Source organism: Sus scrofa, chromosome 10 (genome assembly GCF_054392235.1).
Source record: "Sus scrofa isolate SSC_HxYL_T2T_F1_AM1 chromosome 10, Sscrofa_HxYL_maternal_Yorkshire_Landrace_v2.0, whole genome shotgun sequence".
NCBI classification, from domain to species: domain Eukaryota; kingdom Metazoa; phylum Chordata; class Mammalia; order Artiodactyla; family Suidae; genus Sus; species Sus scrofa.
In genome coordinates, this window is record NC_139392.1 from 49,440,671 (window position 1) to 49,462,415 (window position 21,745).

At 37.0% G+C, this 21,745-nt stretch overlaps 1 non-coding gene and 1 pseudogene across 1 annotated transcript; both read left to right on the plus strand.

Annotated features, from left to right (window-relative positions):
- The first annotated feature begins 16,011 nt into the window (after positions 1–16,011).
- LOC110258287 (olfactory receptor 4A47-like) lies at positions 16,012–16,893 on the plus strand (annotated as a pseudogene).
- Positions 16,894–17,953: 1,060 nt separating this feature from the next.
- On the plus strand, positions 17,954–18,055 carry LOC146399384 (U6 spliceosomal RNA). Its single transcript, XR_014818479.1, has one exon. It is a non-coding gene; the product is annotated as a U6 spliceosomal RNA (small nuclear RNA).
- The last annotated feature ends 3,690 nt before the right edge of the window (positions 18,056–21,745 follow it).

The window sequence follows — 21,745 nt, forward strand, 5'->3', positions numbered from 1 at the left end:
CCTGCCACCACCTCTTCCTGGGGTGCCCAGGCCCTTGCCCCTGTGCCTACTGTCTGGTTTCTTCATGCCCCTCTCCCTGCTGCCACCATCTTGAGGACATTGGGTGGCAGGGTTGTGTGAGCAGCTCTGTTGGCCTCCTCAGGTTGCTCCTGTTGGTGCTGAGGCTGAGATGGAGGTGGCAGTGGGGCTTTAGGGTGCAGATTTGTGCTTTCATCTGACCAATACATTGCATTTAGGAGAATTACGTTTTAGAAGATTTCATATCATATACTTTGTGATCATAAACTATAAGGACACTGTACTCCCCATTGTCAAAATTTTCATACTAATTTTGGAAATTCCTCTTATCTGAAAAATGAGTAGGTTGATTTGTTTATATTTAGTGAACATTTTAATTCTGAGATGGTATTTCCCTTAGGAACCCCCGAGATAAGAAAAGTAGAGAGCCTGAGAATGATTTGGCTTTTAGATTACTATAGAACTTTGGTCTTTTTCTCCACTCTATGCTCTATTTGATTTTTAAATTAAAAAAAAAATTGGACTATGAATTTACCTGAAAAAGAATTGGACACCTGGGAGCCAAGAGGCCACAAACATTTATTCTTGGATTATTAAATATATTTTAAAATGTCACATATTTAAACAACACCATCTCTCTTTGGCAAAATAAGTATGTTATGTTTGTGAATAAGTACAAGACTGAGTGACAATACCTATCATCCTTGAAAGTATTGTGACAATACTTATCATCCTTGAAAGAAGATATTAGGATTAAAAACATTGTCATTTCTGTTCTATGCCAAAGGCTCTGGGGACTTGTTTCTAGCATTTATTGTGATTTTTCCATGTACTGTTTACTGCATAAATATTTTGTTATCAGTATTGCCTTATCTGGTTCTCACAAGATCCCTATCAATAGGCATTTTTATTATGCTTGGTCATAATGTTAGAATCCAAGTGTTTGAGAATTTTTAATAACTTTTCCCCATCACATAATATAACTAAGTAGAAAACCCTGGATTTGTACCTAGGTCTCTACGAATGTGGAGTTAGTGATTTTACTCATTTCATTTCATTGTCTCTCCTGCTTTGATCCAAGAACAAGTTGATAACTGCTGAACCATATATTTATTTTCTTTACTTTTAATAAAAAGTCATTGGTGCAATGGCCTTATATGAATGGTCTTACTTATATTCTTATTTTCTTAGTGGCAGCCTGTAGCTGGATATGGAATTCATTTGTGCAGACCGTTTTGGAATGTCTGATATACTGGAAGCATAATTGAATGTTTAAAATAAGCAAAGGACAGATATTCATATACACAATCATATATTTGTAATATTAACATTGTTAATTAACTTTTTAGCTATAAGTGGCATTTGTAACACTGAACTTATTTTTAATTCATACATTAAGCTTCATTATTCTTTTATTGTCCTTTTTTTGTCTTTTTAGGGCATATGGAGGTTCCCAGCCTAGGTGTCAACCAGGCTAGGTGTCAAATTGCAACTACAGCTTCTGGCCTATGCCAGAGCCACAGCAAGCCAGACCTGAGCTGCATCTGTGACCTATACCACAGCTCACAGCAATGCTGGATCCTTAGCCCACTGAGAAATACCAGGGATCAAACCTGCAACCTCATGGTTCCTAGTTGGATTCATTTATTTCCACTGAGCCACGATGGGAACTTCTATTGTCCTATTTAACAAATATAGATAATATGGACATATACTGACACACAATTACATACAATTCAACCGATGTATTTTTCTTATATGTATAAATAAGGACCACCTTTCCAGTGGCATGAACTAAAGGGCTTGTCCTTGCAACCATTCAGAGCTTCCTCCTCACAGTCTAGCTGCTTTCTCTTGCACAGGGACATATATCCAAAGATATAGCAAAGACCATTGTCAAGAGATTACTGCCTATGTTTTCTTCTAGAAGATTTGTGGTTTCAGGTCTTTATTCCATTTTGAGTTTACTTTTGTGTATGGTATGGGGAAGTTTTCAGGTTTGATTACACTGCATATAGCTCTCTCGATTTTCCTTCTCTTCTCTGAAGAGTCTGTCTTCCCTATTGTATATTCTTGCCTCCTTTGTTGTAGATTAATTGTACATATAAGTATGAGTACATTTTAGGTTCTCAATTCTGTTCCATTAACCTATGTGTCTATTTTATTGTGCCATTACCAACCTGTTTTGATGACTGTAGCTTTGTAGCATAGTTTGAAACCAGAAAGCATAATGGCTCCAGCTTTGTTTTTCTTTCTTAAGATTGATTGGTTTGTATAGATTCTTCTTTGTTTCCATAAAAAAATAACATTATGTTTTTCTAGTTTTGTAAAAAATGGCTTTGGTATTTTTATACTGAGTTGTATGGGATCCATAGATTATCTTGGGTATGATCATCACTTAACAATATTAATTCTTCCAATTATTGATCATGGTATATTTTTCCATTGGTTTGTGTCATCTTCAGTTTATTTCATCAGTACCCTGTAATTTTGTGGGTTTTTTAAAATAATGATTTTTATTTTTTCCATTATCACTGGCTTATAGTGCCCTATAATTTCCTTGGTATAAGTATTTACCTTCTTAATTATGTTTATTCCTATATGTTTTAGTCTTTTTAATGCAATTGTAAATGAGACGGTTTCTCGATTTGTTGATCATGGTGTATGATCCTTTCAAAGTAATATTGAACTCAGGAAACTTTTTTTTAAAGATTGTAGCATCCATTTTCATCTGTGATATTAGCCTATAATCTGGTTTTGGTATCAACATAATGAATAAAAAGAATTCAGCAGCATTCCTTCCTCAGTGGTGTTTTTATATTGGTTGATAAAAATAGATGTTAATTGTTTTTCTATTTTTTTCTTTTTAGGGCTGAATCTTTGGCATATGGAAGTTCCGAGACTAGGGGTCAAATCAGAGCTGAACCTGCCAGCCATGGCAACATGGGATATAAGCCACATCTTCTACCTATGCCACAGCTTATGGCAATGCCAGATCCTTAACCCAATGAGTGAGGCCAGGGATAGAAGCCAGATCCTCATGGATACGAGTCAGGTCTGTTAACACTGAGCCACTATCGGAACCCCAAGTTTTAAAGCTTTTTTGATATTTGGTATAATTCATACATGAAGGTGTCTGGTCCTGTTTGCTTTATAGACTATTTTTTAATTACTGATTCAATTTCACTACTGGTAATTAATCTGTTCATATTTTCTACTTCTTCCTGATTCAGTCTTGGGATATTGTGCATTTCTAAGACTTTATACTTTCCTTCCACACTGTTCATTTCATTGGCATATTATTGCTTATAGTAATCTCTTGTGATCCTTTATCTTTCTATGAGTTCAATCTTCTTAGCTTGAGGCTTTTTTTAGCATCCTACTATACGATCTATGCTGGAGCATGTTCCACGTGCACGTGAAAATAATGTGTATTCTGCTACTATTTGATGGAATGTACTATATATATATATATATATATATATATATATTCTCTATATATGTTAATTTCATCAAATATAAAGTGCCATTTGAGGCCAATATTTCCTTAACAGTTTTATGTCTGAATAATCATTCATTGGTATAAGTGGAGTTTTTAAATTCCCTAAGATTATCATGCTATTGTTTATTGCCCCCTTAATGTCTATTAATATCTGCTTGATATAGAGGACCTCCTACACAGGTATAAACATTTAAAAGTGTTGTATCTTTCACTGGGATTCATTCTTTTTATCATCTTTTAATGTCCTTCTTTTTCTCTGTTAGAGTCTTTGTTTTAAAATCGTTCTTGTCTAACAAAATCATTGTTACCCTCAATTTCTTTCTTCATTTTCCTGGAATAGTTTCTCCATTCCCACACTTCATTTCACTACATTTTTGTATCAGAAATGAGTTTTTTGTAGGAAGCTGATATTTAAGGCCTTCTTTTCATATCCATTTGGCCACTCTATATCTTTTACTGGTGCATTTAGTCCATTTACATTTAAAGTAATTATCAATAGGTATATATGCTCTGCCATTTCATTAGTTGACTTTGGCTTCTCTTTGTAGTTCATTTTGGTTTCTTTTCTTTTGCTCTTTTCTCTTATGATTTGATGACTACCTTTATTGTTTGAATTGCTTTCTCTTTCTTTGCGTGCATATCTAGGATAGTTTTTTATTTTGTTGTTACCATTAGGGATGTGTGTGTTAGGTGTGTGTGTTTGTGTGTGTGTGTGTGTGTGTGTGTGTGTGTGTGGTTAGCTAAAGTTGCTGAGCTCTTAAGTTCAAATGAATTTTATTTATTTTTATTTGATTTTTGTGTGTTTTTTTGGACCCACTCCAAGGCATGTGGAAGTTCCCCAGCAGGTATTAAAAGCACACCACAATTGAAACCTGCTGCACAGCTGCAGCAATGCCTGATCCTTAACTCACTGCTCCACACAGGAAGTTCCTCAAATGCATTTTAAAAACTTTGAGTAATTTCTCATCCTTGCCATGTTTACTTTTTTGACCCTGGCCACTTATTCTGAATATAATTTTACTACTTTTTTCTGTTGACCTTCTTACTACCTTTATACTTGGTTGACCTACTAACTTTAATCTATGTTTTCCTTTCCAATGAGATTTTTCAGTTCCTGATATTAATATCTCTATTGTGGCCTTTTCTTTTATGTTTATAGAAGTCCTTTAAATGTTGCCTGTTAAGGTTGTTTCATGGCGCTGGAGCCCTTTGAATCTTTCCTTGTCTGTAAAACTTTTGACCTTTCCTTCAAATTTGTAGTGTATTCTGTGTTACAGATTTTCCCTTTCATCACGTCAAATATATATTACCACTTCCTTCTGCACTGCAGTGTTCTGATAACTTTATAAGTGTTGCCTTGTAAGAAACATGTTTCTCTTCCCTCACTGCATTTAATATTTTCTCCTTATCTTTAATTTTTGTCATTTTAATTGCAATGTATCTTGATGTGGTTCTTTTTGTGTTGTTTCTGCTTGGGGCTCTCTGTGCTCCCTAGACTTCTGTGTCTGTTTCTCTTCTCAGGTTAGGGATCTCTTCAGCTCTTTTGTCTTTAAATTTGTTTTCTGCCCATTACTCTCTCTCTTCTCTTTCTGGGACCCCTGTAATGCCAATTCTGGAATACTTGAAGCTGACCAAGGGTCTCTTAAACTGTCCTAATTTCTTTTAATTTGTATTCCTCTTTAGCTTAAATGAGTTACACTATTCTGTATTCTAGCTCACTGATATCTTCCTGTATATCATATTATCTACACTTGATTCCTTCTAGTTTAATTTTTATTTCAGTATTACTCTTTATCCATTTCTGGTTATTCTCCATGTTTTCTAACTCTATAAAATCTTCTAACTTTTCACTCTGTTCATGTAATTTTCTCCCAAGTTATTTGAGCATGTTCACAATCATTATCTTGACCTTTTTAGCTGGTAGAATTTTATAACCATTTACTTTAATACTTCTTCTGGGGTTTTAATTGCATTTCTTCATTTAGAACATATTCCTTTGTTGCATCATTTTGCTGAATTTTCTGTGCTTTATTTCCATGTATTTGGCATTGTCATTATGTTTCCCAATCTTGAAGAAGTGGATATTTATAGGAAATGTCCCATTGGCATATTGCTTTCTGTTCACCAAAGCTATGTGTTCTACTGATCTCTGGGCTTCATGGATCCATGTTGTTGAGGGCTGGCTCCTTTGCACACACTGGTAGATGGGGCTGGAACTGGTCCTATTGATTTACAGGCCCTACTTGTGTGGTGGCCACTTGCTGCTGGTGGACAGAGACAGGTCATAGCATGGCTAGTTGTATAATTGAAGAGTCCAAGTCCTGGTGTAGGCCCTTGGTAGGTGGGGCTGGGTCACAAAGAAGCTAGCTATGAAACTTCACCAGTCATGGGTCTAGTGTGGTTAATTGGCTGTCAAAGCACATTCTTTGGTAGATTAGCTGAGGGCACGATTCTGTCCCAGAGCTGATGTCATTCTACTGATGGCGAGGATTTTCCAGGGTGTTCTGATGTGGTTCTAGCCTGCTGGTGGTCAGACTGAGTACTGACAAGCTGACTGCAAGGCATAGTGTTGCAGAGGGTGGTATCTTCTGTGGTTTGCTCAGGCTATGTCCCTGAATGTAGGGCCCAGTTAACTATTTGTGGATGATGCTCTTTCCTGAGGAAAGTGGTGTCATTGATTGCTGATCTGAGCCAGTTTCCAGAGTCTCTAGCTATGTGACATGGGTCTTAGTGTTGGCAGCAGCTCACTGGTGGAAGAACTAGGGACCAAGAGGTTCTGAGACTTGTGCAGTCCCACTGGTGAGTGGGCTACATCCTGAAATGGTTGACTGAAATATGACTACAGTCTCACGGCTGGAACTACACATTGGTGTTTGGGGCTATGACACAATGGGCCCTGTGCTTAGATACAGCACACTGTTGGCTGAATCTGGGTTCGGGAGTGTCTAGTTGTCGTGCCCAGAGTCCTGTAGCTGTTCGGATACATGTGGACAAGGTCATGGCCCATGTTGTCCCATTGTAATACATTCCTTGATGGGTGAGGCTGGATCTAGGGCTGGTGATATTTGAATGATTAGTGAGCCTAGGTCTGAGAGTGGTTAAGGTCTCAAGAGGTCCTAGAGTAGCCAATTGGATGGCACTTGAGGATGTATCCTTGCTTGGCCCAGGACTTCTCAATATTAGTGTGAATGGATAGTGAGCAAGTTGTGGCTAACCACTAAAAAACTTGAAGGAGCATTCCAATATGACACTTTCCCACATGTTTCCCTATTTTAGGACACCTCACCAAAATGGCTACTGCCAGCATCTATGAACCAAGGAGAGTTCAGTTTCCTCCTAACTCTCCATGAGGCTCTCCAAAATCAGCAAGTGGTTTCACTCGGGCTCCTTTCAAATTACTATAACTGAAAATCTGCAATGAGTGTTTGGATGTGTGTGATTTTGTGTGTAAGATTTAAGACTGGAGTCTCTATTTCCCACAGCCATTTAGTTTTCCCAAAAGGATGCCCTAGTATCTTTCAAAGCAAAATATTTTGGAGGCTCATTTTTGCAATACAGCCCCACCCTGGCTTGGGTAGCTCCATGAGTTTTTGAGTCCCTTCATTCTTTTGTGAGAAATTTTGCAGTTGTATTATCCTCTTATTTTTGGGTTTCATACATACTCAGGCTATAAGACTTGACTATATCTTGTCTCCTCCACTTCAACTTGTCTTATTGTTATTCCTTCTACATCCTTAGTCATAGAGGATCTTTTCTGTCACCAATAGTTGCTTCATAAATTGTTGTAATTTTCATATGCCCATGGGAAGAAGTGAGATCAGGGTCTTTCTACTCTACCACCTTGGCCATTCCCCCCTGTATGTCTGTTTCTATGCCAACATTCCACTGTTTTGATTACCATAGCTTTATAATATGTTTTAGAATCATGAAGTATTATTGTTTTGGCTATTTGGAAACTCTTGAGATTTCATACAAATTTTGCGTTGGATTTCTCTATTTCTGCAAAAACATTTTTGGGATTTTGATAGGGTTTATGGTGAATTTGTAGCTCATTTTAGGGATTATTGATAGTAAATAATATAAATGATATTAAGTATTCCATGCGATGAATTTTTTTTTCCATTTGTGCCTTCTACAATGTTTCAGCCAAATTTTGCAGTTTTTAGTATACAAAGCTTCTGTCACCTTGCTTAAGTTTATTCTTTAGTACTTTTTCTTCTTAATGCTTATTATAAATGGAATTATTTTAAAATTTTTCTCATTATATTATTCACATAAATTCAACATAATTTCATGAAAAAAACACTCACAATAAATTGGGTACAAAAGCAATGTACCTGCATATAATAAAGTCTATATATGACAGACCCACAGGTTATGACATATTCAGCACTGAAACATTGTAAGATTTCCCATTAAAATCTGGAGCCAGACAAGAGTGCATATTCTCACCACATCTTTGCAACATAGAACTGAATTTATAGTTTTCTACATATATAACAGATAATCTCTGATGTGATATAATTTTATTTTTTACTGTCTGTAACAGTGATTCTGATGGTAACCAATTCCTATTATTTGGCTCTCATCTTAAGCATTACATTTAGGAAAGACTATCTCTAATTATATTATCTTTAGTAAAAAATTTCCCTCTTAAGTCTGTTGGAATACCATATTTGTTGTCATGACTAAAACTACTTTATAACTAGCTTACTCTTTATTGTCTGACTCTGTCTTTAAAATATAAGACTGAATCATGAAGAAACATTTTTTAAGTTTTCCTTGTTTTATTAATTGCTGTTTCCTCAACCGTAGTTGGCATATAATAAGTATGCTAATTTTAAAAAATAAAATAATTTGATAAATAGAGTTATTATATCTAAATTGGTGATATTTTTTCTTTATCTAACCAAATGTAGGGCAGAATAAATTGAGTATTAAATAAAATAAAAGAAAAATTTGCTAGAACAAGTGGAGAGATATACAGTGAGTTAATCTTTACAGAAACAAAATAATTTAACGGATATGTTGCTCTTGGTTTTTAAAATGGTTCTAAATCTGTTGTTTTTCAATGTTACATTTTTTCTGACTTTAATTCTATAATTAGTTTAGTAGCATATTTACATACAAATGTACTTTTTAAATTTTGTGGAAAATCCCAGTGATTTTAATTAGGCAAGAATCAGTCTTGGACACACTCCAGTTCTAAGACTTAATGATAAGTGAGACAGATGCTCACAAGCCTTCCCCCATGCTCCCAGCCTCCTTTTCCTCCTGCTTGCCCGAGACGCTCTACCGGCTCAGGTCTCGCTCCAGCCTCCACCTCCCCATGCCTCTCTGCTCGCTCATCTCCCACATTGTCTCTGCCTCGTTTTCTCTCCTAGTTGAGGGGAAAAGGAAAATCACCATCATCTTCCAGGAGCCCCCTTGCCCTCAGAAAAACAAGACCAGACATGATCCTGGGTTCCCACTCCTGAAGGATTGGCTGAGCATGGAGCAAGCAGGCAGCCTGGTGGAGCCCGCATGAAAGGTCATGGGAGGGAAGCCCCTGCAGCCCCTGACTCTCTCCCCTTGCCCAGCTGGTCCTCGGCCCCAGCCTGCTTTCCCAGGAGCAGACCAAACACACCTCCATTGATGGTCTAGTGCATCCGGGGGAGCTAAAGATTTGGTACAAGAGGATGAGATTGAGATGGTGGAATAGAAGGACTGGAGCTCATCTTCTCTCCTAAAAAAAAAAATTCACAACTAAAACTGAGCACTCTTCACCCAAATGGACTGGAAACCTTAAAAAAGATATCCTACTCCAGAATAAAAAGAAGAGGACACAAAAAGAGGTAGGATGAGTGATTTCATGATATAAACAACCCCATACCTCCTGGGTGGGAAGCTCTACAGACTGGAAACTAACTAGTTCACATAGACTCACCTACAGGAGAGAGAGTTCTGAGCCCCACATCAAACTCTTATGTGTGGGAATCTGGCATGGGGAGAAAGGGCCCCAGAGCATCTGGCATTGAAGGCCAGTGGGGCTTGTGCACAGGAGCTCCATGGGACTGGGGGAAATGGAGACCCCATTCTTAAAAGGTGCAGACAGACTTTCACATGCATTGGGTCCAAGGGCAAAGCAAAGTCTCCATGGGAATCTGGGTCAAACCTGACTGCAGTTCTTGGAGGACATCCTGGGAAAACATGGGTGAATGTGGCTTGTTGTGAGGGAAGGACATTAAAGCAAAGCTCTTGGGAATATTCAGCAGGCATGCCTTTCTCTGGAGGTGGCCATTTTGGGAAAATCTAGCCCCACCCATCAGTAAGCTGCTGAGAAGCCCCAGGGCAAACAACAACCCTGGTGGGATCACAGCCCTGCCCCTCGTAATCAGGCTACCTAAAGACCCCTCAGCCACACAGCTGGCTCTAATCCCATCCAGAGACTAAACCCCACCACCAGAGGGATTAGAATCAGCTCCACCTACCAGGGGGCAGGCATAAGCCCCTCCCATCAGGAAGCCTACCGCAAGCCTCCCATACCGAATTCAGCCACAGGGGGGCAGACATCACAAGTAAGAGAGGCTACTATTCTCTCTGTAAAAAGGACAGCACACCAAAAACCTATAAAAATGAAAAGACAGAGAACTATAACTCAGATGAGGGAGAAAGGAAAAACCCCAGAAAGTGAGCTAAACGGTGAAGAGATTCATAGCCTCCAGGAAAAAGACTTTAGACTGTTGATGCTGAAGATGATGCAAGACATTGGAAATAAACTGGAGGCAAAGATGGATAAGTTACAGGAAACATTGAGCAAAGAGATACAAGATATAAAACTTAAACAAGAAGAGATGCAAAATACAATAACTGAAATAAAAAATTCACTAGAAGCAGCTAACAGCAGCGGGAGGCAGAAGAAGGAATAAATGAGGTGGAGGACAGATTAGTGGAAATTATGGATGTGGAACAGAAAAGAGAAAAAATATTGAAAACAAATGAAGAGAGTCTCAGAGAACTCTGGGACAACGTGAAACACACCAACATCTGTATTATAGGGGTACCAGAAGGAGAAGAGAGAGAGAAGGAGACAGAAAAAATATTCCAAGAGAGCCGAAAACTTCCCTAACATGGGGAAGGAATCACTCAGTCAAATCCAGGAAGCAAAATGAGTACCATACAAAATAAACCCAAGGAGGAATACACCGAGACACATATTAATCAAACTGACCAAAATTAAAGACAAAGAGAAAATCTTGAATGCAGCCAGGGAAAAAAACAAACAACATACAAGGGAACCCCAATAAGGTTATCAGCAGATTTTTCAACAGAAACTCTGCAGGCCAGAAGGGAGTGGTATGATATACTTAACGTGATGAAAGGAAAAAACCTCCAACCAAGATGACTCTACCCATAAAGGCTCTCATTCAGATTTGAAGGAGAAATCAAAACCTTCACAGATAAGCAAAAGCTGAGAGAATTCAGCAACACTAAACTAGCCTTACAACAAATACTAAAGAAACTTCTCTAGGCAGAAAAGAACACAAGAAGAAGGAAATAAAAAAGAGCAGCAAAAACAAATCCAAAGCAATTAATAAAGTGGCAATAAGAACATACATATCAATAATTACCTTAAATGTTAATGGACTAAACACCCCAACCAAAAGACATAGACTGGCTGAATGGATGTAAAAACAAGACCCATATACATGCTGTCTTCAAGAGACCCACTTCACTTCTAGGGACACATACATATTGAAAGTGAGAGGATGGGAGAAAATATTTCACACAAACGGGGATCAAAAGAAAGCTGGAGTAGCAATACTCATATCAGACAAAATAGACTTTAAAATGAAGACTATTTTAAGGGACAAAGAAGGACATTACATAATGATCAAAGAATCAATCCAAGAAGATATAACAATTTTAAATATCTACACACCCAACACAGGTTCACCACAATATACAAGGCAACTGCTAACAACCTTAAAAGGAGAAATCAACAATAACACAATAATAGTGGGGGACTTTAACACCCCACTTACAGCAATGGACAGCTCAACCAGACAGAAAATCAATAGGGAAACACAGGACGTGAATGATGCATTAAACCAGATGGACTTAATAGATATTTATAGGACATTCCATCCAAAAGCAACAGAATACACATTCTTCTCAAGTGTACATGGAATATTCTCTAACATTGATCGTATCCTGGGCTACAAATCCAACCTCAGTAACTTTAAGAAAATTGAAATCATATCAAACATCTTTTCTGACCACAACACTATATGACTGGAAATCGACAACAAGAAAAAAACTGCAAAAAACACAAACACATGGAGACTAAACAACATGCTACTAAACAACCAATGGATCACTGAAGAAATCAAAGAGGAAATTAAAATAGACCTGGCAGGAAATGACAACGAAGTTACAACACTCCAAAACCTATGGGATGCAGCAAAAGCTGTTCTAAGAGGAAAGTTTATAGCAATACAAGTCCACCTCAGGAAACAAGAAAAAGCTCAAATAAACAAGCTAACTTTACATCTAAAGCAGCTCGAGAGAGAAGAACAGACAAGACCTAAGGTTAGTAGAAGGAAAGAAATCATAAAGATCAGAGCAGAAATCAATGAAATAGAAATGAAGGAAACCATGGAAAAGATCAATGAAATGAAAAGTTGGTTCTTTGAAAGGATCAACAAATTTGATAAACCCCTAGCCAGACTTCTCAAGCAAAAAAGAGAGAGGACTCAAATCAATAAAAGCAGAAATGAAAAAAAAAGAGAAGTAACAATGGACATCACAGAAATAAAAAGGATCATAAGAGACTACTATATGCAACTATATACCAATAAAATGGAAAACCTAGAAGAAATAGACAAATTCTTAGAAAAGTACAATCTTCCAAGACTAAACCAACATGAAATAGAAAAGACGAATGGACCCATCACAAGAACTGAATATGAAACTGTGATTAAAAAACTCCCAATGGGAGTTCCCGTCGTGGTGCAGTGGTTAACGAATCTGACTAGGAACCATGCGGTTGCAGGTTCGGTCCCTGCCCTTGCTCAGTGGGTTAATGATCCGGCGTTGCCGTGAGCTGTGGTGTAGGTTGCAGACGCGGCTCGGATCCCGCGTTGCTGTGGCTCTGGCATAGGCCGGTGGCTACAGCTCCGATTCGACCCCTAGCCTGGGAACCTCCATATGCCGCGGGAGCAGCCCAAAGAAATAGCAAAAAGACAAAAAAAAAACAAAAAAAAAAACAAAAGAAAAAAAAAACTCCCAATGTAAGGATAACCTGACCCCCTTGCTGTACAGTGGGAAAATAAAATAAAATAAAATAAAATAAACCTCCCAAGAAACAAAAGTCCAGGACTAGATGGCTTTACAGGCGAATTCTATCAAACATTTAGAGAAGAGCTAACACCTATCCTTCTGAAACTATTCCAAAAAATTGCAGAGGAAGGGATTCCCCCAAACTCATTCTATGAGGCCACCTTCACCCTGTTACCAAAACCAGACAAAGATTCCACAAAAAAAGAAAACTACAGGCCAATTTCACTGATGCATATCGATGCAAAATCCTCAACAAAATACTAGCGAACCACGTCCAACAATACATTAAAAGGATAGTACATCATGATCAAGTGGGATTTATGCCAGGGATGCAAGGGTTCTTCAGTACGTGTTAATCCGTCAGTGTGATACACCACATTAACAAACTGAAGAATAAAAACCATATGACCCTCTCAATAGATGCAAAAAAGGCCTTTGACAAAATCCAACACCCATTTCTGATAAAAACCCTTCAGAAAATGGGCATAACAGGAACCTACCTCAACATGATAAAGGCCATATATGACAAGCCCACAGCTAACATCATTCTCAATGGTGAAAAGCTGAAAGAATTCCCACTGAGATCAGGAACAAGACAAGGATGTCCACTCTCGCCACTACTCTTCAAAACTGGTGCAACCACTGTGGAAAACAGTATGGAGATTCCTCAGAAAACTAAACAGAGAACTACCATTTGATCTAGCAATCCCACTCCTGGGCATCTACCCAGAGGAAATCATGACTTGCAAAGACACATGTACTCCGATGTTCATTGCAGCACTGTTTCCAATAGCCAAGACATGGAAACAACCTAAATGTCCATCGACAGAGGAGTGGATCAAGAAGAGGTGGTACCTATACCCAATGGAATATTAGTCAGCCATTAAAAAGAATGAAATACTGGCATTTTTAGCAACATGGATGGACCTAGAAATTATCATGCTAAGTGAAGTCAGCCATACAATGAGGCACCAACATCAAATGCTTTCACTGACATCTGGAATCTGAAAAAAGGACAGATAGAACTTCTTTGCAGAACAGACACTGACTCACAGACATTGAAAAACTTACAATCTCCAGAGGAGACAGGTTGGGGGGTGGGGGGATGTGCTTGGGCTATGGGATGGAAATCCTGTGAAATCAGATTGTTATGATCATTATACAACTACAGATGTGATACATTCATTTGAGTAATAAAGAAGAAAAAAATAATACTTAATGATAAATAATGTTAGAAATATAAATGTCCAGTGATCTTTTCCCCTGTGGGAACAACATAATATCCTTTTAAGAACTGATAGAATTTTTTCAGAAGGTTATTTGTTAGGCTTTAAGCAATGCATTAGAACAAAACAAGAAAGAAAGAGGAAAGAAATAAAGGGAGAAAGAAAAAAAAAGCAAGGAAATAGAAACAGCAGAAGAATATAGGCTCTCAAATACTCGAGTCAACTATTCCTGGCCACACCAATACGACAGGATGAGAAGACTAAACGATTGAAGGGTATTTTTCTATTTTGAAGTTTGAGAAAAAAAGAGTAAGTTGAGATAAATATTCCTGGGATCTGGCTAGATCCTACCTTGCCAAGTAAACATAGGATTTGATCATCTTCCTGATAAATTATCCAAATGTATTAAGCCTTTGATTTTTTTTATAGTCATCCTGGTATTTCTTTTAAACAATCTATAGTGAAATTAAAATGTTGTAGGAATAATCAGAAGACTCCATGGAGAAAATGAACAGATAGATGAATAAGATAAATTATTTTCACAAGAAAAAATCCAGTCTTTCACTCTTGGCATCAATATGGGATGAATTACAGTTCTTTATGTATAACTTAAAAGGTGCCCCTTCAGATTGTGAACAAGAGTCCACAAGGTAATACTCTCAGTAAATATTGAGAACCAGACTTTAGAGTTGTGTGACTTTTTTATTATGTAAAAATTAATCATTTTGAAATAAATTAAATTTAGATTCCATTTCTCAAGTTTTATCTTTTAAAATTTTGTGACCTCTGGTAGATTAATGAGATATCCTGAGCCTCATTTTTTCAGCTATAAAATGGTCATTGCTGTTCTTATGAAAGTAAATATTAAATGTGACAAGTAAATTGTGAGTGTTTGATTGGAATTCACTGTAAGAGTTTATAGCAGTTGAGTGATAAAATTAAAGAAGATTCAAAGAGAATCCTTTGGGCTGCTTCAAGATAACACATTGTTGGAGGGCAGAATAAAACTGTAGAGACTTGGCAGGAGGCCATTGCAGTAAGCCAGGAAGGAAATCAGGGGAGGAAATCATCAAAATTGTGGTATATTTTGAACATAAAGGCAACAGGAGTTGTTAAAAAGATGAATAAGAAATATGAGAACATGAAAGGGAAAGCAAAATGCTGTGATTTTTTTGTCTGAGCATTTATATTGAAGGTGGTACCATTTAATGATGTGTGGGACACTTTTTATATTATGGAAATCTTAAAATTTTGTCTTATATATACCAACTTGAAATCCAACTGCATTTGGCAAAAAATGAAGCTGTTTATGCAAAATTTAAAATATGGTAGAGACAGGGGATTGAGAGACAAAACTGAACTGATTCAGTATTTATTAATCAAGACAATCAGTAATATGCAACTAACACTCAGAAAGAAGTCTAGTGGTTCTGTGACAATCTGAGCAGTGACCTATTCATAGTTTGATCAACTTACAAGAGTTATGTAAATTAGTTTAAATGGGCCTCAAATATTACACCTTTGCAACTTTATAACTTTTGTTTTTATGGAATATTCCCAACTCTTCTTGTTCATTCACTTTTCCTTAAAAACTCAGCTAAGGCATTGCTTCCTCCAGGAAGCCTTATCTGGTTCCAGCTTGAATGATATATTCCTACACTGTTATCCTTAGCCTTGCATCATTATTCTTGTAATGCACTTATTACACTGGCCTGGAATTGTGTGATCCCTCAATATATGTCATGTTACAAAGGGGAGAGAACTGAGCCTCATCAACTTCATAATCACAATGACTATGACACATTGGATTCAAACAAATTCTTCATATTCATTATTTTAATTGAATTGATAAAAGATAAAACTTATAATTCATTTTAAAGCTCCCCTACCTTGTTTTATAGATAAAAACATGTAATATGTGAAGTCATCCTCTTTACAGACTAGATGAAGCAAAGGAGCAATATAACTTATTTCATCCTCTTGGGGTTCACACAGAATCCAAAAAAACAAAATGTCTTTTCATTATGTGCTTGTTCTTCTATATTGTTACTGTGGTGGGAAACCTGCTCATTATTATGACTATAACTCTCATCAAGACAATGAACGCACCAATGTACTTTTTTCTTGCTACTTTATCATTTATGGATGTCACTTATTCCTCTTCATCTAGCCCGAGATTAATTTCAGACTTGCTCTTTGGGGAAAATACGATATCCTTTGAATCTTGCATGACTCAGCACTTTATAGAACACTCTTTTCAGTGGATCAAAAGTCTTCCTTCTTTGGCCATCTGTAAGCCCTTGCAATTTTTGGTTATCATGAGGCAAAAGGTGCATGTTGCACTACTGTTGCTGTCCTGTGTTGGAGGTTTTCTGCACTCAGTATTTCAATTAAATACTATTTATGGATTCCCATTCTGTGGCCCCAATGTCACTGATCATTTTGTGTGTGATATGTATCCCTTATTGGAACTCATTGGCACTGACACTTATTTCATTGGCCTTACAGTGGTGGCCAATGGGGGACTGATCTGCACTATTGTTTTTCTGTACTTATCTCCAATGGAGTCATCTTGCACTCTCTAAAGAACCTGAGTCACAAAGGGAGGCATAAAGCCCTCCAGACCTGTGGTTCCCACCTCACTGTGGGTGTCTGCTTCTTTGTTCCCTATGTTTTCATATATGTAAGACCTGCCAAGACCTTTCTCATTGACAAATCATTGAGTGTGTTTTTTACAGTCATAACCCCTATGTTAAACCCATTAATCTATATAGTCTAAGAAATTCTAAGATGACTAATGCTATGAAGAACCTCTGGAGAAAATAAAGGCAGATCAGGTATTAAAAGTAAGTGCATTTTCTCTCATGAAGAAATTAATTTAACATAAGGGTATATTTCTTTGGAATGTAAAAGTCTTCATAAATCTGATGCAAACTTTCCTTTCTCTGAAGGATTTATGATAATAAAATTAAGGAATAAACTATATGTTCATAAACAACTATAGTTTTTTTTCTGCTAGAATGTAAACTCTATAATGTTTGTCACTTCACCTGGAGAGGTGGAATGCGTTTACAGTAGGGAGTCAATAAATAACATATAATGTAATAGTCAATGAAATGTTTATACAGTTACACTAATTTTTAAAATTTATTCATTTATTTATTTTGATTTTTTTAGAGCCACACCCATGGCATATGGAGGTTGCAAGGCATATAGGTCTAATCTGGGCTACAGCTGCCAGCCTACACCACAGCTCATGGCAACACCAGATCCTTAACCCACTGAGTGAGGCCAGGGATTGAACTGCAACCTCATGGTTCCTAGTCAGATTTGTTTCCTCTGTGCCACCACAAGAACTCCTGGTTACACTAATTTTTAATAAATTTCTGAAGTTAGTTTCATTGCTTTCTCATTCTTAATTTAATTTTTGGTCAGCATCTCAACCTTTATCTTCATTTTTTTTAGTTATACTAGATTAAATAGTTAATGATATCTGGACCATCCTCTTTATTCAATTTCATTTGCTTCACAAATGAAATTTTTAGTGTGATATATAATTTTTAATTCAAGATTGAAAATACTATGGATAATAACACATATTAAAATTGGAATGCAAGCAGAAGTAAAGAGAGTAGAATAAACCTCATACATATCCCAAACTATTATCTCCCGGGATTTCCAGACTCAATCACTATGTTTCTGATATTAACTCATAACTTGCAAGTACAAGCATGTTTTCATTTGTTCATGTGTTTATGTCTCTGTGTAAACATTGTACATTGCTCTGCTTAGCCCTCTGAAAATCTTTACATACTAGTGTATATATACCTAATTAATTCTCAGTTTCCTCCTACTGCTTTACTTCTTTATAAGGATACACTAAATTGTGCCCACTTTGGCAGCACATATACTAAAATTAGAATGATACAGAGATTAGCATGGCCCCTGTACAAGGATGACACAAATTCATGAAGCATTCCATATTTTTAAAAAATACACTAAAATTGATATAACTGTAATAAGAAAGATCAAACATAATTCCATACTGGATCTGTTTGTTTAATTTTGTATACTATTGCTTTTCTACAAATTAATCACTAAATGGAAGTTGTCTATAGCTTAAAATAAACATAACGCATGGCCCATCTCCAGGAATCCTGCCTCTGGTGCCTGAGTATTAAGTTAAAATACTTTAGTTTAGCACCAGGAAACATCCTGCCAGGCCAGCTGTGAATGGCTGCAGGAAAAAAGAAATTAACACATGCCTACTGGAATCTGGCCAGAACAAGAAAATATTTGCAACAACTTATTCCTTTTCCTTCACTACCTCACCTCTCCCCACTTTTTTTTTTTTTTTTTTTTTTTCCCCTTGTAAAGAAACTAGCATCCAAACCCAGGCAAGTTGTTTCTCTGGGACACTAGTACACCATATCCTCAGTCTGCTGGCTTTCCAAATAAAGTGTCTATTTCTAGATACAACTTGTCTTTCAGTTTATTGCCTGAGATGGGGCAAGCAATATGAATTTGAACTCAGTAACAAAAAATTGTTTTTATTTTAATCTTAAATTTTCATTCACTTTAAACTTCATTGTCTCAGTTTTCCTTTGTTGGTGTGTATTTTATATATTTTATATTTCATGTACATTTTTGAGAAATTGATGGCAAGTTTTAGTATACTATAATGGCAAAGAACATTGTTTTTTGGTTTTTTTTTGTTTTTTTTTTTTTTTTTTTTTTGTCTTTTTGCTATTTCTTGGGCCACTCCCGCAGCATATGGAGGTTCCCAGGCTAGGGGTCGAATCGGAGCTGTAGCCACCGGCCTACGCCAGAGCCACAGCAACGCAGGATCCGAGCTGCCTCTGCGACCTACACCACAGCTCACAGCAACGCTGGATCGTTAACCCACTGAGCAAGGGCAGGGACCGAACCCACAACCTCATGGTTCCTAGTCAGATTCGTTAACCACTGTGCCACGACGGGAACTCCAGAACATTGTTTTTTTAAGGAAGATAGTTCTGAGATCAAATCTCAGCTAAGCTGCTAATAATGTAAACTGGCAAAACATGACAACCTTAAATTTTGGTAAATGTAGAATGATGGACATACTTGCAAGATCAATTAAATAACCTATATAAGCTCTTAGACAAATAAATTACTTATTAATATTAATTATTGTGAACTTTTTATTATTAGATTCTTTTAAATGTAATAAAACTACTCACCTGGCCAACAGTGCTAATCTAAAATAGATACTAGTGTTTATAAATACAAGTAAATATAAAATATATTAATTAATTAATTAATATTTCTATCTTTAGGAAGGATTACTATTTTTTTGTCTTTTTAGGGCTGCACCTATAGAATAAAGGAGTTCCCAGTCTAGGGGTTGAATCAGAGCTACAGCTGCCAGCTCACACTACAGCCACAGCAATGCCAGATCCTTAACCCACAGAGTGAGGCCAGGGCTTGAACCTGAGTCCTCATGGATACTAGTCAGTTTTGTTACTGCTCAGCCATGATGGGAACTCCAGGTATAATTATGTATAATTTCTCTTTGCCAGATGAGAACACTGAAGTTCACTGGCCTCTTAAGTATTATTGCTATTGGACTAATTCCTTATCTTCTTGACAAAACTTGGATCTCTATTTTTTGTTCTCTGCTCCACATTATCTCTGTACTTCCAAAAACTTGATGTATTATAGCTGTGAGTCTAAATTCCCTGACAACAACTCTCCAAGGGGTCAAAAATCATTTTGCTGTGAACTCTGGTTCTCTACAGCATGCAAGAAGTGCATGTAAAGACTCAAAATATAGGAAGTTATTCAGAAGGAGTATAGAGTATGTGTTTTGTTCAACATCAATTATCCTGACAGTAGAAGAAAACATGGCCCAGAATAAATGCTTCATCAGTATTTACTTAATGAACAACCATCATCTCTACTTAACCCTATTAGTGGTAACTGCTTTTGTAAAAAAAGGGCCCTTGTTAACCATGATGCTTCTGACATGGTTGGCATTGCATTCTTGGTTATAAATTGAAAAGCAGGATTTTATGTCTGATACATGTGAAGATTCTCATCTGAAGATATTGAATCATGTCTATCTAGTTGAAGTAAGACAGACTTAGTGTATGCAATTAACTGGCTTGAAGAATATCTGGAGATTTTGGGTCATAGATTCTAATTTGAGCTACAATTAACAAGTTGCAGAAGCACACCTGACAGGTCAGTTTTGCTCAAGGGGATGCTGTTCTGTTGATGCCATTCATGTCACCACTGGCTAAACTGCAAAGGTGTCACCACATTCCTAATCCTAGAAGCACTCAGAGTCTCAGAACTACTTGCTTCCAATAACTAATATCTACGCAAAAATTTGCACAAATCCTCCTGGTTGTTGGAACCCATATAATATGTCTCCATCCAATTACTTAAGAGTGTGGGGAATGTAGCACTTTGGCCTTAAAATTGCAAAAAATGGATTCACATTTTGGAAACTCATGGCATAGGCATATTATATTTATGAGTATTTTGCCTAGTCACACACTCCCAATGTTCACTAGAGTTGGGATTAGAATCTTATAATATGGGTTTAATTTATCTCATAGAGACTTGTTTATTCCTACAGAATTTTAGAATGTCCATGTTTCTACCTTGCAAGCAGGAAGAGAAGGAGAAACAAAAGACCAGGAGGTTTCTGGCTAGAGTGAAGTCGTGGATACAAAAGAGTTATTCATATATTTACTGTTTTTTTATGGAATACATACTGCTTAATAATTGTGGCTAGTGATAAAGTAGAAATAAAAATAGAACAGTTCTTCATCTTCTGGAACTACCAGAGTGCAGAAAAAGATTTGGAAGCACTTCTCAAGGAGCTCTTTTACCTTAATTGTAAGGTATCAGACAGATGCTATCCTTAACTAAAAAAGAAAAAAAGAAAAAAAAATGCTTGTTTTGCATTACTCACTCTAATTTAAAGGAGCATTAAGTGAAAGTGAGAGGACGGAATATGACATTCCATGCAAAAGAAAAGCTGTGGTAGCAATACTCTGATCATATAAACTTTAAAATAAAAGTGGCTACAAGAGACAAAGAAGGTAATTACATGATGATTAAAGGATCAATCCAAGAAGATATAACAATTGTAAATAATAAGCACTCAACATAGGAGCACCACAATGTATACGGCAAATGTTATCAGCTCTAAAAGAAGAAATCAGCAATTATACAAAAATGGTGTGGGATTTTCACATCACACTTAAAGCAATGCACAGGTCATGAAGAGAGAAAATTAATAAGGACCCATGGACATTATATAATGCATTAGACCAGATGGGCTTAACAGACATTTATAAAACATTCTATCTAAAAGCGGAAGAATGGACATTGTTTTCAATAGCATATGGAACTTCCTCCATGATAGATCACATTCTGGGCTACAAATCTAGTCTCAGTAAGTTTAAGAAAATGAAATCAGGTGTGGCCTGGGAGGAGGCTCTTGAGCAAGTCAGCAAGGCAGTGCAGCCCACTCCCACATGCACTATGTGAGCAAGGCCTACAGCATGCCAGGGAGGGTGAGGCATGTGAATGGGCCAGGTGGTGCCACCTGAGCAAGAATAGGAACATGCAGTGGCAAGGAGAATGTAGGGCTCCCAGCTGAGGTTGGGTTGAGGGGATGAAG